We start from the raw sequence: 17,306 nt of genomic DNA, 5'->3' as shown, positions 1-17,306 counted from the left end.
GTTAAATTCATTCATTCCAGTCCATTTTAGTTCGTTGATTCCTAGAATGTCGATGTTCACTCTTGCCATCTCCTTTTTGACCGCTTTCAATTTGCCTTGATTCACAGACCTAACATTCCATGTTCCTATGCAGTATTGCTCTTTACAGCATCAGGCCTTGCATCTATCACCAGTCACATCCACAACTGGGTGTTGTTTTTGCTTTGGCTCCATCTCTTCATTCTTTCTGGAATTATTTCTTCACTGATCCCCAGTAGCGTATTGGGCACCTACTGACCTGGGGAGTTCATCTGTCAGCGCTGGAGTGGCAAGTGGCCAAGAGAAGATACCCCATGTCCGAGGTTAGTAGTGGCAGCCGTGAGGTGATACACCACATCCAAGGTCAGAGAAACCCCAGTAAAATGGTAGGCGCTGAGACAGGGAATCAGAGGGCAGACAGACTGAAACCACAATCACCGAAAACTAACCAGTCTGATCACATGACCACAGCCTTGTGTGACTCAGTGAAACTACGAGCCATGCCGTGCAGGGCCAATGAAGAGGACGGGTCATGGTGGAGAGTTCTGACAAAACGTGGTCCACTGGAGAAGGCAGTCACAGCCACTTCCGAATTCGTGCCTTGAGAACCCCATGAACGGTATGAAAAGGCCAAAGGATAGGACACTGAAAGATGAACTCCCCAGGTCAGTAGGTGCCCAATATGCTACATCATCATAGGAGACAAAATGCTTTCTTGTTGACAGTCCCCTGTGTTGTCATGCCTGGATCTCTGAACTCTAATTGAAAAGTGGTTGTTTGGAACCTGAATGGTGCTTGCTTTCAAGTCTAGCATGCTCTAGCTGACCTGATGGGCATTGTGCTGGCCTGGGACTCGGAAGCTCAGAAGCCTGGAAATAGCCCCAGTGCTCATTTGAGGTATGAGTTGGGCACTGGGTAGAACTGGGTTCAATTGGCCGTTGGTCTCTCTTCCTTGCTAATATCCCTCTTCTTTCCTCTCTTTTTCTTCTCTAAGCTTCTACTTAACTGAGCTTCCATGGCTGCAGTGGCCTTGAAAATGCACCATTCAGAACTTGTGCTTTGCCACAGGGACCATAAATGATAGACAGACCCAGACACTATGTTCCAAATCCACCATGTCATCTACTGAGGCTTTGCTTCCCTTGAGCTGATCTCAGTCACTGATTGAACACAAGCATAATACTAAAGCAGGACCATTCCTGCAAGATATTGGATAAGTTGACTCTTGCACTCCCATCAGCCTGGCTGAAATTATCCCAGCAGTGTGCTGCAGTCTGAGACTCTGCCCACCCAGCTCCCTCCCTTCCCTCTGTCCTTCCCCGGATCAGACCTATGCTGGGCTCTGATGGCTCCCCTTGCCTCCTAGGATTCCTCCTCTGTTCCTCCTGCAGACATTTCCCCAGCAAGTCTTTTACAGGTCTAATCCCATCCTGGCCTCTACTTCTTACAGGACCAGGAGTAACACATGTGACTGCGCACAGGCCACCAGCAGCAAGGAGTCTTCTCCAACCCAACAACTGGTGAGTACTTTCTTGCTTCAGGTGCAGAAGAGGGTAGCTGACCAGTGAATCCAGGAAGAGTCAGTTGGAGCAGGAGGAGATGGACCTACCTGATGGAGCTAAAAAGACTAGCACTTAGTCGTTCCCAAAACCCCAGGGTCAAATAGAAGACGATTGGTTCCTCCTCATTTCCTGACTTATATTTCAGAGGGTTTCTTGCTTTGTTTTTACTTTATTTTCACATCAAAGTAATTTTGAGGATTTATATAGATCTGATTTTACATGGAAATAAATGGGAGTACCATTATTGTCAAAAATTTTCCAGCATAATTTCTCAGGGTTTCTGCTTCTTCACCTTCCATCCACACACTGGTTAGACAGAGACTTGAACTTGCCAGGTGAGTAATTTGGGAGCCTTTTAACACTACCTGTTTTTACATGTCTGTTCAACATTTAGTAGGAATGAAAAAATAAAAATAAATGCTTTTTATGTTGAAAATAAAGATTTATATTCCATGTACATATCGCTTGGGATTTTCTGAACTAGACAGTTTCTTGAGAGGCATATTGAACTTTTAAAATGAAGTTATTCTCAGCCATTAAAAAGAATACATTTGAATCAGTTCTAATGAGGTGGATGAAACTGGAGCCTATTATACAGAGTGAAGTAAGCCAGAAAGAAAAACACCAATACAGTATATTAACACATATATATGGAATTTAGAAAGATGGTAACGATAACCCTGTATGCGAGACAGCAAAAGAGACACAGATGTAAAGAACAGGCTTTTGGACTCTGTGGGAGAGGGAGAGGGTGGGATGATTTGGGAGAATGGCATTGAAACATATATACTATCATGTAAGAAACGAATCACTAGTCTAGGTTCGATACAGGATACAGGATGCTTGGGGCTGGTGCACTGGGATGACCCAGAGAGATGATATAGGAAGGGTGGTGGGAGGGGGGTTCAGGGTTGGGAACTCATGTACACCTGTGGTGGATTCATGTCAATGTATGGCAAAACCAATACAGTGTATAAAGTAAAAAAAAATAAAATTAAAAAAAATTAAAATAAGGTGATCTAAAAAATAAAATAAAATGAAGTTATTCTAGTTTGCATTCCCACCAACAGTGTAAGAAGGTTCCCTTTTCTCCATACCCTCTCCAGCATTTATTGCTTGTAGACTTTTGGATAGCAGCCATTCTGACTGGCGTGAAATGGGACCTCATTGTGATTTTGATTTGCATTTCTCTGATAATGAGTGATGTTGAGCATCTTTTCATGTGTTTGTTAGCCATCTGTATGTCTTTTTGGAGAAATGTCTGTTTAGTTCTTTGGCCCACTTTTTGACTGGGTCGTTTATTTTTCTGGAATTGAGCTGCAGGAGTTGCTTGTATATTTTTGAGATTAATTCTTTGTCAGTTGCTTCATTTGCTATTATTTTCTGCCATTCTGAAGGCTGTCTTTTCACCTTGCTTATACTTTCCTTTGTTATGCAGAAGCTTTTAATTTTAATTAGGTCCCATTTGTTTATTTTTGCTTTTATTGCCAATATTCTGGGAGGTGGGTCATAGAGGATCCTGCTGTGATTTATGTCAGAGAGTGTTTTGCCTATGTTCTCCTCTAAGAGTTTAATAGTTTCTGGTCTTACGTTTAGATCTTTAATCCATTTTGAGTTTATTTTTGTGTATGGTGTTAGAAAGCATTCTAGTTTCATTCCTTTACAAGCGGTTGACCAGTTTTCCCAGCACCACTTGTTAAAGAGATTGTCTTTTCTCTTTTGTATATTCTTGCCTCCTTTGTCAAAGATAAGCTGTCCATATGTGTGTGGATTTATCTCTGGGCTTTCTGTTTTGTTCCATTGATCTATTTTTCTGTCTTTGTGCCAATACAGCCACTAAGGAGAACAGTGTGGAGATTCCTTAAAAAACTGGAAATAGAACTGCTATATGACCCAGCAATCCCACTGCTGGGTATACACACTGAGGAAACCAGAATTGAAAGAGACACGTGTACCCCATGTTCATTGCCACACTGTTTATAATAGCCAGGACATGGAAGCAACCTAGATGCCCATCAGCAGATGAATGGATAAGAAAGCTGTGGTACATATACACTATGGAGTATTATTCAGCCATTAAAAAGAATACATTTGAATCAGTTCTAATGAGGTGGATGAAACTGGAGCCTATTATACAGAGTGAAGTAAGCCAGAAAGAAAAACACCAATACAGTATACTAACACATATATATGGAATTTAGAAAGATGGTAATGATAACCCTCTATGCAAGACAGCAACAGAGACACAGATGTATAGAACAGTATTTTGGACTCTGTGGGAGAGGGCAAGGGTGGGATGATTTGGGAGAATGGCATTGAAACATATATACTGTCATATGTGAAGCGAATGACCAGTCCAGGTTTGATACATGAGACAGGGTGCTCGGGGCTGGTACACTGGGATGGCCCAGAGGGATGGTATGGGGAGAGAGGTGGGAGGGGGCTTCAGGATGGGGAACATGTGTGCACCCATGGCAGATTCATTTCGATGTATCACAAAACCAAAACAATATTGTAAAGTAATTAGCCTCCAATTAAAATAAATAAATTTATATTAAAAAATACCAAAAAATGAAGTTATTCTAATAAATCATCTCCAGGAAACAGTACATGCAGTATCATGAATTTTTTGGTTTCAGAATTTCAGTAGCCTGGATTGTTAAAGGGAACTTTTGGGGGGCCAGTCTCAAAGTTAGTGGTGAGGCCTTGTCCACGTAAATTGCATGTACTTGCCACAAAAATATCAGCAGAGATAGACTAGCAACAGTACCCAGTGTTTAATTGCAACCAGACTAATTTAGGTCTCACCAGTTTTGTCAGCTGGAGAAGGAAATGGCAGCCCACTCCAGTGTTCTTGCCTGGAGAATCCCAGGGACGGGGGAGCCTGGTGGGCTGCCCTCTGTGGGGTCGCAGAGAGTCGGACACGACTGAAGCGACTTAGCAGCAGCAGTTTTGTCAGCAGTCATGTGTGGAGAGCTGAGTTAACCAGCTCCCTTCTGTAGTTTTATTCCAGTGACATTTCAGTATCCCCTATTAACTGGTGCACTGGACAGCTGCCTCGTGGCTTAGGGTTGTATCCTTAGCCTGGAGTATGGGATGGACTCAGCCTGCAGTACCACAGCATGTCTATAAGATGCCCACCGTAGAGCTTGAGGGCCATCTGGAAGGGGTAGGGGGGAAGACCAGGAAGTGGGGAGCCTGGGGGAGACAGATGAGGGGGTGCTGCAATGATCAGGCACCTGGCAGGGTGAAGGACAGCTGTGGCTGTCATGGGGTTTTCTCAGATCCAAGAGGAAAAACTCATCAGAGAAGGAAGGGAGGAGCAGTGGTTTTCAATCAGGAACAGTTTTGCCATTTCCCACCACTCCTACCCCCAAGACATGTGGCAATGTCTAGAGACATTTTTGGTTGTCACAGCTCCGGGGAGGGGTCGACTAGGACCAGCATCTGGTTGGTGGAGGCCAGTGTGCACACCTGCTAAGTTGTTTCAGTTGTGTCCGACTCTTTGCAACCCTGTGGACTGTAGCCCGCCAGGCTCCTCTGTCTGTGGAATTCTCCAGGCAAGAATACTGGAGTGGGTTGCCATGTCCTCCTCCAGGGGCTCTTCCCAATCCAGGAATCGAACCTGCATTTCTATGTCTCCTGCATTGGTGTTCTTTATCACTACCACCACCTGAGAAGCCCATGGAGGTCAGAGATGCTGTTAAACATCCTAGAATGCACATAACAGCTCCCACAACAAAGAATTATCTAGTTCAAAATGTCAGTAACGCTGAAACTGAGAAAACTTGCTAGAACCTGACTTAAATCTAGTCCTGGGTAAAAATAATTTACGGATTTTTTTTTCTTTTCTAGGATGAAGGCTTTCCTGCAAGGCCCCCGCTGTCTTCCACTTCACCTATGGTTTACCGCCTTCTCGTCTGAGTCCTGTGGCTCCTAGCATCTGTTCCACCTCCGCACTTCATTTTGGTGGAGAACCTGTATGGCCATAAGCTGGGAGGGAGTGGAAGGCAAGGACTGTGAGCCAAGACACACACCCATATTGTCTTACTGCACACCGAGGCATCCCCAGGCAGGGAAACCCCTGCAGACTAAGAGGGAGGCTGGGCTCAAGAACCAGAGGGTCCAAATTTTGGCAGAGAAGGGAAAGCTTCCAGGAAAGAGGTGGGGGGTGCTCCTCATTAACAGCTCCGTGGGAGAGGGAATGTGTGTGGTATGCTTATGTTCCATTTGTCTAAATATTATTTTCATGAGGTCAGAGACCTTACCCTTTGTTCTAACTATCCATGAATACATAATAAACCACCCCTAAATTAAGTGGCTTCATGCACTTTATTAATATAGTGCATGAATTTCATCTCATAGTTCTTGAGCGTACCTGGGTGGTGGTTTTTGCTTGGATTTCTCATGGGTGGAAATAGTAAGATGGTGTGTCAGACTACAGTCATCTGAAGACTCAGCTGGTCTTGATATCTAAGCATACTCACCTGGGTTGCATTTATTTTTGGCTTTCTGCTTAGAGCTCAGCTGAGGCTGCACCCGAAGTGTCTACATGTGGCCTCTCCATGTGGCTTGGACTTCTTAAAGCATGGCAGCAGGCTCCTAAGAGGGAGCATCTGAAGAGAAAACTGAAAGACTGTTTGTGATATGGCCACAGAAACTCCAGATTTCAGCTGGTTAAAACAAATGCGCTGAGCCCAGCCCAAATTCAAGGTGAGGGAAACTGGGTGACTCCTCTCGATGTGAAGAATGGCATGGACACACAGGGTTGAGGGCTGCCGTGTGACTGTTTGCCAGTTCCTGCTCTTCGATGCCTTGAAATCTATCAACCCCAACACCATAAACAAGAGAGCCTAGTAGAGAGGTGTGCCAGGTAGGTGAGAGGTAAATTGTTAAGACCCTAGATGCCCAGAGGCAGGGAGACCTGGCTTTGAATCTGGGTGTTTTCCAGCTACCAGCTGTGGATCTTGGGCAAGTTGTTTAATCTGTGTGAGCCTCAGTTGGCTCATTTGTAAAAGAATGATAATATATACATCTCCATGTATGGTTGTGGGATTTAAATGTTGCCCAACATAGAGTGAGCATTCAGTAATTGTTTGCTGTTAGAAATAAAGGTGAAAAAAAGCTGTGCTTTGCTTCTCTAGCACCCCTTGTTTACTCTGATCCAGCATCAAGGTGAACTCAGCTCTACAGCACCACTAATGTTCAGGTCTCCCCAACAAGAAGAACATGGAGTTGAGAAACTGCAGTCAGGTAGGTAAAGTCAAGGTTCTGAGAATGGATATTGCCACAGTGACCCTTAGGGGCCCTAGAGAGGATGGATTTGTCCTGGAGATTAAAAGTGAAGGATCAGGGTCTGATCCAAGCAGAGTATGTTGATAGAGCAGTGTGGTGGAGGGGATGGGGAAAAGCTCTGCCTCTGGCTCATGTTCCTTCTACTAATATTTTTAGAGCCTCAGCTATCTCACTACAATGGACGGGTGTGATCTGAGGGCTGCAGAAGTTCCTTCTAGTCATGGCCAAGCTCTTCCAGGTTAGGAATCTCCAAATGTGCCCACTCCTACCCATCTGTGTGGTCAGCACTCTGGCTTGGGTCACTGTTGTTGTTATTCTCTTAATTACTGCTAACGCCTCTTTACGGGTCCTCTTGCTCTTAATCTGTGCCCACTGGTCCTTTGCAGGGCAATCAGAATAATCTATTTTGTAACACAAATCTAATTATGTACTCACAGGCTAAAAGCCTTCAGGGCTTATTATTCTCCACTTTCCCCTCTCTCTGCCTTTCTTTGTACCTAGTTTCAGAGGGTTGCTAATCTCAATGGATTTCTTTGACTTTCTGTATCCTACTGGGGTTCAGCCAGTGAAGGACCCAGCAGGGGACTGGAGAGCAAGAGCTGGGAGCATTTGAAGTGTGCATTCCCCCTGGAGTGCCGCAGTTCCTGCTGTTTCCTGTGACTTTCCACGTCGTCCTGCATGGTCACTCTCCTTCCTGGCTCTGCCTCTGATGACTTCCCTCCCCTACCTCCTCGGACCTGGAAGTGATCGTGGCTTCTCTATGTTGCTTTGCTTGAGTACTTCAACACCCTTCCTTGGTTCCTTTAACTCCACCAAACCCATTAAAGTATTTCGTCTGTAATTACACCATGCAAAATGCCAGGCTGGATGAGTCACAAGGTGGAATTAAGATTGCTGGGAAAAATATAAACAACCTCAGATATGCAGATGATACCACTCTAATGGAAGAAAGGAAAGATGAACCAAAGAGCCTCTTGATGAGAGTGAAAAAGAAGAGTAAAAATCTGGCTTAAAACTCAACATTCAGAAAACTAATATCAAGGCATCAAGTCCCATCACTTCATGGCAAATAGATGGGGGAAAAGTGGAAACAGTGACGGATTTTATTTTCTTGGTCTCCAAAATTACTGCAGCCACAAAATTAAAAGACTCTTGCTCCTTGGAGAAAAACTGTGACAAACCTAGACAGCATATTAAAATGCAGAGACTTTTCTTTGCTAACAAAGGTCCATAAAGTCAAAGCTATGGTTTTTCCAGCAGTCATGTACAGATGTGAGAGTTGGACCATAAAGAAGGCTGAGTGCCGAAGAATTGATGTTTCTAATTGTGGTGCTAGAAAAGACTCTTGAGAGTCTCTTGGACAGCAAGGAGATCAAACCGAACAATCTTAAAGGAAGTCAAGCCTGAATATTTATTGGAAGGGCTGGTGCTGGAGCTAAAGCTCCAGTACTTTACACCTGATGCAAAGAGATGATTCATTAGAAATGACCCTGATGCTGGGAAAGTTTGAGGGCAGGAGGAGAATGGAGGAAGAGGCTGAGATGATTGGATGGCATCATTGATTCAATGGACATGAAAGTGAAAGTGAAAGCCGCTCAGTTGTGTCTGACTCTGCGACCTCATGGACTGTAAAGGAATTCTCCTGGCCAGAATACTGAAGTGGGTAAGCCAGTCTCTTCTCCAGGGGATCTTTCCAACCCAGGGATTGAACCCAGGTCTCCCTCATTGCAGGCAGATTCTTTACCTGCTGAGCTACAAGGGAAGCCCAAGAATACTGGAGTGGGTAACCCATCCATTTCCCAGGGGATCTATCATTTCCCAGGGGATCTTCCTGACCCAGGAATCGAACAAGGGTCTTCTGCATTGCAGACAGATTCTTTAGCAATTGAGCTATCAGGGAAGCCCCAATTTGAGCTGATGGTAAACTGGGGTCAACTCTGCTAGGGAAGGGAGGCAATGAGGACGAGATTTCCAGGAACATAAAGGCACATTAAAGTGAGGAGGTAGGATGAGCATTAAAAGAACTGAGTTAAGGCCTGGGCACCCGATACAGAGAGGGAGACAAACAGCACTGTGCAGCTGAGAGGGGGCAGGGGTCAAGTCCAGCAAGACTGTGGGGGCCTTGTGAAGAGGAGCTTGGGCTCCATCCTGAGACCAGTAGGAAGCCATTGGAAGCTACAGCTATTAGGGCCTCAGGAGGAAACTGCTGGTTTCCGTGAACCATACTTAAGCAAAGTATTGATGATAACTTTGTTCAGTCACTAAGTTTGCAAACTCTGGGAGACAGTGAAGGACAGGAAAGGCTGGCATGCTGCAGTCTGTGGGGCTGAAAAGAGTCAGAAACAACTTAGTGATTATAGCTGTAATTTCCAGGCCTTAATTCAGTTCTTTCAATGTTCATCCTACCTCCTTGCCTTTACTGTGCCTTTATATCTTCCTGTCTTAAAGCTCAACACTCAGACAACTAAGATCATGGCATCCGGTCCCATCACTTCATGGGAAATAGATGGGAAACAGTGGAAACAGTGGCTGACTTTATTTTGGAGGGCTCTAAAATCACTGCAGATGGTGACTGCAGCCATGAAATAAAAAGACAGTTACTCCTTGGAAGAAAAGTTATGACCAACCTAGACAGCATATTAAAAAGCAGAGACATTACTTTGCCAACAAAGGTCCATCTAGTCAAGGCTATGGTTTTTCCAGTGGTCATGTATGGATGTGAGAGTTGGACCGTGAAGAAAGCTGAGTGCTGAAGAATTGATGCTTTTGAACTGTGGTGTTGGAGAAGACTCTTAAGAGTCCCTTGGACTGCAAGGAGATCCAACCAGTCCATCCTAAAGGAAATTAGTCCTGAATATTCACTGGAAGGACTGATGCTGAAGCTGAAACTCCAATACTTTGGCCACCTCATGCGAAGAGCTGACTCATTTGTAAAGACCCTGAGGCTGGGAAAGATTGAAGGCAGGAGGAGAGGGGACAACAGAGGATGAGATGGTTGGATGGCATCACCGACTCAATGGACATGAATGTGAGTAAACTCTGGGGGTTGGTGATGGACAGGGAGGCCTGTCGTGCTGCAGTCCATGGGGTCGCAGAGTTGGACACGACTGAGCGACTGAGCTGAGCTGAGCTAATGTCTTCTGGAAATCTCATCCTCATTCCCTCGCTTCTCTGGCAGAGTTGGCTCTACTTTACCATCAACTCAAGCACTGCTTTCTTAGAAGAACTGCCATGAATCACTAGATTTGGCATTTTTCTAGTTCTTTAAGTTTCCTTCATACCTCGGATCACAATTCATACAGTAATTTGATAGTCTCTCTCCCCTACTAGGCTGTGAGAGGAATGGGATTGACATAGAAAGTTGAAAGTGGTTTTCAGAAGGTGGTGGAGGAAACTGAGTTGGTAAAAGGGTACAAACTTTTAGCTATAAGATGAATAAAGTCTGAAGAGCTAATGCATCACATGGTGACTCTAGTCGATAACACCGTTTGATATAGTTGAAATTTGCTAAGGGAGTAGAACTGAATGTTCTCATCCCCTTCAAAAGTGTGGGGGATAAATATGTGAGGTGATGGATGTGTTGATTAACGTGATGGGGGAAACCCTTTCACAAGGTATATGTATTGGGTTGGCCCAAAAATTCCTTCAGTTTTTAAGTAAAAATAAAAGACCTGTTTTTCATTTTCACCAAGAACTTTATTGAATAATGTATTCACCATTTTGTTCCACTACCTTCTGCCATTTTTCAGGCAACTTCATAATTCCATCTTCCCAAAACTTTTTATCTTTTTGAGCAAAAACTGTTCCAGGTGCTTTCCAGGGAACTGGAATTTTTTCCATTAAGAGAATTTTGCTAAGACTGAAGTAAATAGACATCTGATTGTGCAATGTCTGGTGAAGATGGCGGGTGAATCAGAACTTCCCAGTGAAGCTGTAACAGTTTTTGCCTGGTCATCAAAGAAACATGCAGTCCTGTCATCCTGATGGAAGATTAAGCATTTTCTGTTGCCTAATTCTGGATGCTTTTCATAGAGTGCTGCTTTCAGTTGGTCTAATTGGGAGCAGTACTTGTTGGAATGAATCGTTTGGTTTTCCAGAAGGCTCATAATAGAGGACTCCCTTCCAATCCCACCATCTATACAGCATCACCCTCTTTGGATGAAGAGACTTTGGTGTGGTTGGTGGTTGTTCATTTCATTTACCTCACTGTCTCTTCCATTCCACATTATTGTACAGTATCCCCTTTTCAATGCCCATCACAGTTTGCTTTAAGAGTAGAACATTTTCATTACATTTAAGTAGAGAATCGCATGCAGAAATATCATCAAGAAGGTTCCTTTCACTTAACTTATGTGGAACCCAAACATCAAAGTGATTAACATACCCAAGCTGGTACAAATGATTTTCAGCACTTCATTTGGATATTTTGAGTATGTCAGCTATCCCCCACGTGGTATAACATTGAGCTTTCTCAGTTAATGTCTTGATTTGATCGCCACCAACGTCAGCTGGTCTCCCTGACCATGGAGCATCATCCAGCATGAAAGTTTGCACCACTCTGGACACGTTCAGTGTGCCGCGGCACCTTCTCCAGGCATTGCACAAATTCTTTTTGCATTTCAGTTATGTTTTTACCTTTCTTGAAATAATAAAGCATAATATGCTGAAAATGCTTTTTTTCTTCCATTTTCAATATTAAAATGGTTACACAAAAATTCACCAATTTTGATGTTTTTGTTTTTAGATGCATAGTGGTATGACAGCTGTCACAGTACAATCTAACAAAATTATTTCAAATGGAGTTAAAGACAACTAAGCACTACTAGAGCCATCTTACGAAAAAAACAAAACTTTTGGCCAACCCAATATAGCAAATCGCCACATTATAGTCTTTAAATATCTTACTTTATTTGTTCACTATACCTCAGTAAAGCTAGGGGAAGAGGAAGAGGCAGGGGATCAGGCACCATGTCAATTTTGGTTCACATTTGTATCTGCAATATCTAGCATGATGCCCTGGTACATTGCAGACCCTCCATAAAGAATCTTTGAATCAATAGGTATAATCTAAAACCCCAAATCTTATTGCTGGAGGTTAGGAAAAATGGGTTGGTGCTTCCAAGATCATTTTAAGAAATTAGAGGCTGTAATAAGGGTTTGAGTCATCAGATTTCGTACAACTTAAATTGCCCCTCTGCACCTTCAATTCCTTTCGGATATTTTTAGAAACTCTGTGCCCAAACAGAGCTCTGCAAGGAAAATTCATGCCCACCCCCAATACTACCACATGTGTGGTATGCCACAGAGCAGAAAAACAATCAGAAATGCACTTGGTGAAGAGAAAACAGCCGAACATGAGTCCCTGGGCAGAGCATCTTGGAGAGGCCAGCCCAGCAGCTGTTTGCATTAAAAATGATTGCCTTGTATTTATGGCAGAAGGGCAACAATAAGCAGTTTATAGCCTATAATCTAACACAAATGACTTGGGAAAATATTCTTAATAGATAGTTCATCTGAGTGTCCCAGGGTGTAAGGAAACCCAGCAGGGAACACTCAGAATTGGCCTTCGCTGATCTGACAAACCCTCACTGACTGGTTTGCATGTTAAAGCATTTCTCTGCACAATTTTACATTCTTCGACTTAAGGAGATTCTGTGAAAGACTGACCAGAATCTGAGGGCACAGACTCCGAGGGCACAGACTCCACCAGATGCTCAGCCTCCAGAGTTCACACTGGCTTCATAGAAATGAAGCTGCACCAAGCCAGGGAAAATGAAGCGTGACCTTGTAAAATATCAGTTTCTGGCTTTCCCCCCACTAATTGTGGGGATGTTATCATGAAGGAAGAAAAATATCGCTTTCCACACTCTATTCTGGAAAACGATATCCATCTGTGGGAATGCTGAGCAGGCATGATTGCTGTGGCCAGGCGTGGTATGAGACTGACAGGCTGGGCGAGAGTTTGGTTTCTGTGAGGGGTCAACTAGAAGAAAGGAAATAGGTTCTCTGGGAATTTATGTTCTCAGTGCTCTTTCCTCTGCCCTCCTCCCAATGCCTAGGGCCTTCTTACCACTCAGCAATGCCCATTTGAGCCTGAAACACCATCCTATATTGTTAGATTTATTTTTTTCTTCACATGTCCCTAACTGGACCACATGCTTCTCAAGATCAAGTCTGAGCCTCAGACCTCTCTGTCTCTCCTGGACTTCATTAGGACAATTCTAGCAGAAATCACCTACTTTCTGCTAGAAAGTACTAGTTTCTTCTACTAGAAAGCACACTGCCTCCCACTCCTGAACCCAGGTGATATCTTGTATCGCTACTTTTACCAATCACCCCAAACCTTGTTAAACTCTTCTGACCTTTGTTTCCATTCTTTCTCCCCTTAATAGTCAAGAACTTAAGGTTCACCATCAGGGAATTCATAGGGATGCTTCCTAAAAGCACAAGCTGGAATCAAGATTTCTAAGAGAAACAATAACAACTTCAGATACACAGATGACACCACCCTTATGGCAGAAAGTGAAGGACTAAAGAGCCTCTTGATGAAAATGAAAGAGGAGAATGAAAAAGTTGGCTTAAAACTCAACATTCAGAAAACTAAGTTCATGGCATCTGATCCCATCACTTCATGGCAAATAGATGGGGAAACAATGGAAACAATGGGAGACTTTAATTTTGGGGGCTCCAAAATCACTGCAGATGGTGACTGTAGCCATGAAATTAAGACACTTGCTCCTTGGAAGGAAAGCTATGATCAACCTAGACAGCATATTAAAAAGCAGAGACATTACTTTGTCAACAAAGATCCATCTAGTCAAAGCTATGGTTTTTGCATTAGTCATGTATGGATGTGAGAGTTGGACTATAAAGAAAGCTGAGCACAGAAGAATTGATGCTTTTAAACTGTGGTGTTGGAGAAGACTCTTGAGAGTCCCTTGGACTGCAAGAAGATCAAACCAGTCCATCCTAAAGGAAATCAGTCCTGAATATTCATTGGAAGGACTGATGCTGAAACTCCAATACTTTGGCCACCTGATGTGAAGAACTGACTCACTGGAAAAGACCCTGATGCTGGGAAAGATTGAAGGCAGGAGAGATGACAGAGGGTGCGATGGTTGGATGGCATCACCAACTCAATAGACATGAGTTTGAGCAAGCTCTGGGGATTGGTGACAGACAGGGAAGCCTGGTGTGATGCAGTCCATGGGGTTGCAAACAGTAGGTCACGACTGAGCAACTGAACTGATCAAGGAGTTAGGGACCAGCATTCTAGCTCTCTCGCAGCGATGTGAAATTTGGTGAGTTATTTAACCTCTACAAGCCTCAGTTTTCCTATCTACAGAATGTGGGTATCAGTGACACCTATTAGTACTTCAGAGCAGTACGGTAAAGATTGAGTGTATAGTGTTTGTGTTTGCCTGGTGCCTGCATATAGTCAGCCCTCACTGTTAGCTTCTTGGAGTGTTGGCATCCCCTCAAGATTCTGCTGAAGTCCTGGTGCCCAATGTGTAGTATTAGTAGGTGGGGCCTTTCGGAGGACCTTATCATGGCTGGGATTAATGCTGCTATCACGGGGTTTTCACAGAGTTTCCTTGCCCTGTTCATCCTGTGAGGACATGGCGAGAAAGGGACAGCTATCAACCAGGAAGAGGGCCTTGACCAGAGCATAACCATGCTGATGCCTTGAACATGGACATCTTAGCCTCCAGAACTGTGAGAAAAAAAGCCTTCTGTTTGTGTGTGTGTTTGTATGTTACCCAGTCTGTGGTACTTTGTTCCAGCAGGAGAATGGACTGAGACCTATTCCTCCTCCCCTCTGCCTCCTTTTTCTTATCTTTATGAGGATGATTTCATCTTTGTCTACAAACATTCACAGAATGTAAAATCTTAGATGCTTTCTACTAGAAAATGTAGTTCTAATGAGGTCTAAGAGAGATGGAGAGTTCTGAGACATAGACTGACCTTGAGGAAAGTGCAGTCCAGTTAGGGTAAATGTGTTCAATTGAGGAACCAACAGTAAAAGACGGTGAGCTCTGAGGTCAAGCTCCATGGGCTTGAGGAACCTTATCCAAGAGTCAGAGCCTTCTAGTTCTCAGAAAAATTAGCAGAAGGAGGATAAAGTATGCTAAATTGCAAAGTGACTTGACATAAGTAAAGATCTTTAGGCAAGAAATAGAATGGCAGGTTCAAAGCACAACAAAGAGACCATGTGACTGAAGTCTTCTGTTAGTGTTTGAAGAGTAGTAGGACATATGGCTAGAAGGAACCTTTGCTGCAGGAAGTACAGCTGCATGGGTGTTTTTACAAATGAACTAGGGGCTATTCAATGTCACAACATAAACATCTCTTCCTAGAGCTTCAACTTACTTGAAAATTAAATTTCAAATGCATCATTTTGTTTATTAAAATAAATTCACATATAATGTGAAGTATACTGAAAAAAATCACATGGGAAATTATGATAAGGAATGAGAATTTGCATTTTAGGTGGCTATTTGGAGCTGTGATGCAGACATTGTGGAAACCTTTCCGTTATAGAACTGAGTGGCCAAAGTTTGAGATTCACAGCTAAACCAGAGGAGTATTCCTGGTGATAGAAATTGCATGGGACCAAGCTAGTCAGAAGAAAATGATAAAATGTTAGATACCAAATCCCTTTTTCTAATTTTGTCTATAGAGACAATGAGCCTTCGAGAGAAGGTAACACTTGCCTGGGGTTACACAGCTAAGCCTCTCCAGCATTCTTTTTTTCCTTCACTTCTATGCAAAAAATCTGTGTTAGTATACTGTATTATTCTGTATTCGGCATTTCATCAGAACTGATTCAAATGAATCTAGGTTGTTTCCATGTCTGGCGTGCTGCGATGCATTGGGGTACATGTGTCTCTTTCAAAATGCCAGTCTATGTCTGACGCAGGATGCAGCATGCAGGCTGCTCTTTGTGGTGTGCAGTCCTCTCACTGCAGCGGCTTCCTGGTTGCGCAGCTCGGATTCTAGGCCTGTGGGCTCAGCAGTCGCAGCTCACTGGCTCTAGAGCTCAGGCTCAGTAGTTGTGGTGCAGGGGCTTAGTTGTTCCTCAGCATGTGAGATCTTCCCAGACCAGGGATCAAACCCATGTCCCCTGCACTGGCAGGCGATTCTTAACCACTGGGCCACCAGGGAAGTCCCTCCAGTGTTCTTTAAATAACAAACAAGAGATAGCTGGTCGGGAAGATCTTCCAAAGTAGGAGATGGCAACCTGCTCCAGTATTCTTGCCTGGAAAATTCCACGGACAAGAGGAGCCTAGTGGGCTAGAGTCCATGGGGTCACAAAGAGTTGGACATGATTGAGTGACTGAGCTTACACACACAAGAGATAGCTCTCATGCGGGGTAGCTGTAACACAAATTGTTCCTCTGCTTCTGTGACACTCTCTCTAAGTTAAACATTACAAGCTGTAGCAGAAACCTTGTGCCATGGTTCTGATAGCTTATACGATTTTCAGGTCAGATTAAAAGCTTCCTCTTCAGTGATCCTGACTGTCAGCATCACTTCTTATCTATTGAAGGCTTATAGGAAGTCTTTTCCTGACTGCTAGCAAATCATTGCCCAGATTATTATTTCTTTAGGTCACTAGTCTTTTAAGCTCTCACTCTGGTGGCATCAGGTGAAATGGCTCCAGGAGTTTACAGTGACCAGTCTAGGGTGACCTGGGTCCTACTGGTAGCCAAGAGTCCCACAGACACAAGGTGATGAGAAAAATGAATTCAGCTCAAGAGCAGTGTCTACTGCCCAAGGAACATGGAAATATCACCTACTCATATGGTGTCCATGACACACTGCAGTAAGGTGAAAAAGCATGAATAAGACATTTGAACATACAGACTCCAGACATCTCAACCGAGTAAAGTTTTCTTAGGACTCTAAGGAAGATTTCCAAGCCACGGACTGGAAGAAAACAGAGCTTAAAATTCACAGAGCTGACAAAGGATTACATCCAGAAAATATAAAACTTCCTTATAAATCAACAGAGGACAGATTAAATCATAGTAGAAAATGGAATACTTCACAGAAGAAACCTGAAAAGCTGGTAATTATGAAATAAAGGTCAACCGCATGATAATCTTCTAACAGCAAATTAAAACTGCAATGAGATAACATTTTCTATCTGTCATATGGAAAAAGTAAAAGATCTAACAAAATCAAGTTTTGACTTAAATATTGAAAAGCCAACATCACATTTTCTATCAAAATGCTTATGACTTTAAATCGGCATAACCATTTAGGAGAGCAATTTATTAGTACTTAATAAAGATAGCCAGATCCTATGACCCAGTAATTCCATATCAAATATGTAGCCCAAGTACACATCCATGAAAATGAACAAAGAATATTCATGCAACAATAATTGAATTGGAAACAACCTTAATTTTTTTCATTAATAGAAAA

At 43.3% G+C, this 17,306-nt stretch overlaps 1 long non-coding RNA gene across 1 annotated transcript; it reads left to right on the top strand.

Moving 5' to 3' along the window:
- Positions 1 to 752: 752 nt before the first annotated feature.
- Positions 753 to 15,665, top strand: LOC132657934 (uncharacterized). The gene is made up of 7 exons (XR_009596739.1): positions 753 to 1,538; positions 5,436 to 5,560; positions 6,101 to 6,293; positions 6,725 to 6,833; positions 7,032 to 7,113; positions 7,438 to 8,538; positions 14,464 to 15,665. It is a non-coding gene; the product is annotated as an uncharacterized LOC132657934 (long non-coding RNA).
- Positions 15,666 to 17,306: the final 1,641 nt, after the last annotated feature.

This window comes from Ovis aries, chromosome 16 (genome assembly GCF_016772045.2).
Source record: "Ovis aries strain OAR_USU_Benz2616 breed Rambouillet chromosome 16, ARS-UI_Ramb_v3.0, whole genome shotgun sequence".
In the NCBI taxonomy this organism is placed as follows: Eukaryota; Metazoa; Chordata; class Mammalia; order Artiodactyla; family Bovidae; genus Ovis; species Ovis aries.
The sequence above is the reverse complement of the archived record's forward strand: the minus strand, read 5'-3'. Positions and strand labels throughout refer to the sequence as shown.